This window comes from Echinops telfairi, unplaced genomic scaffold, assembly GCF_000313985.2.
Source record: "Echinops telfairi isolate 266 unplaced genomic scaffold, ASM31398v2 ScPeMD7_2;HRSCAF=8, whole genome shotgun sequence".
Classification (NCBI taxonomy): Eukaryota; Metazoa; Chordata; class Mammalia; order Afrosoricida; family Tenrecidae; genus Echinops; species Echinops telfairi.
Window position 1 is genome coordinate 52812265 of NW_022103898.1, and position 1923 is coordinate 52814187.

Sequence of the window (1923 nt, forward strand, 5' to 3'; positions counted from 1 at the left end):
GAGAGAGAGAGAGAGAGAGAAGCAAAACTTGTATTTCTGAATCAAACGAATATTTATGAATTATGTTGCTGTTGTTAAGTGTCATCAATTCAGTTCCTACTTATAATGATCCCATTTAGCAGAACAACCCCACCCCCCACCCCCCCACCCCGCTGCTGCCCCCAGGTCTGATGCCATCCTAAAAACTGGTGTCATGCTTGAGCCCATGGTTATAGTCTTTGTGTCAATCCCTCTCGAGGCTTCCTCCTTTTCTTCGCTGTTCCACTTCACCAAACATGATGTCCTTTTCCAGGGACTGGTCTCACATGATAACTTGTCCGAGATATGTGAGACAAAGTCTCCTCATCCTTGCCTATCAGGAGCATTCTAGCTGAACATCTCCCAAGACATTTGTTGGTTCTTTTGACAGTCCATGGTACTTTGGATATTTTTCACCAGCAACATACTTCAACTGAATCTACTCTTCTTTGGTCTTCCTTATTCAATGTCCAACTTTCATAAACATATGAGGCCATTGAAAATACCATGGCATAGATCAGATGCACCTTAATCTTCAACGTGATACCCAATTCTTGAACACTTTAAAGAAGTCTTTTACAACAAATATACTCAATGCAATGCATCCTTTGATCTCTTGACAGTTGCTTCCAGGAGCACTGATTGTGAGTATAAACAAGGCAAAATCCTCGACAACTTCAACCGTTTGACCATTTATCATGATGTTAACTCTGGTTCCAGTTGTGAGAACTTGGGCTTTCTTTACACTGAGTAGTAATACATGTAGAAGGCTGCAATTCTTGATCTTCATCAGCAAATGCTTCAACTCTTCCTCACTTTTGACAAGTTGTGTCATCTGAATATTGAAGTTTGTTAATTAGTCTTCCTCCCAGGCTTACTGCATTCTTCTCCATATAGTCTACATTCTCAAAGTTGCTTGACATTTACATTGAATAAGTACTGTGAGAGGATATCAACCGAACACACACCTTTCCTGGTCTGAATCCATGTTTCCTTTGCTCTGTTCTAATATCTTGATCCATATACCATCTCTGCATGAGCACCATACAGTGTTTTGGAATTCCCACTTTTCTTGATGCTATTCAGTGTTTGCTTCACACAGTCTAATGACTTTGAACAGTCAATAAAATACAAGCAAACACCTTTCTGGTGTTCTCTGCTTTCAGCCAAGATCCATCAAACTTTAGCAATGATACCCCTTGTTCCACATCCTCTCTTAATCTGAATTTCTAGCAGCTCCCTGTCAAAGTACTGCTACAACCACTGTTGAATAATATTGGGCAAAATGTAATTTGCATGTGATGTTAATGACATTGCTCCATAATGTGCCCTTTATGTGGTCCCCTTTCTTGAGAATGAGAATAAATATGGATCTCTTGCAGGCAGTTGCTAGGTAACTGTCTTCCAAGTTCCTTGGCATAAACTACGGAGTACTTCCAGTGCTTCATCATCTTGTGGAAATATTTCAATTGGCATTCCTTAATTTGAAGAAGCATATTTTTAACACCTTCAGTACAGCTTGAACTTCTTCCTTCAGTACCACTGGTTTTTAATTATACACTATCGAAATGGTTGAATATCAACTAGTTCTTTTTATATAGTGACTCTTTATTCCTTCCATTTTCTTTTGATGATTTCTGCACCATTCAATATTTTGCCAACAGAATATTTTAGTATTGCAACTTGAGGACTGATTTTATATCTTCAGTTCTTTCAGGAAAGTCAAGACTGGTGTTGAAGGAACTTGTCCTAGCTGAACTGAGGGCATTTGGTGATAAACAAGGACCAAGAAATGGATCTAACACCCACTGAGATAGTTCAACTAACTGATGACATACCACTCAAAGTTCTCATTTTTCTTTGCTAAGAAATTTCGAAGAGAGCTACTTGGCTAACTGAGAGATA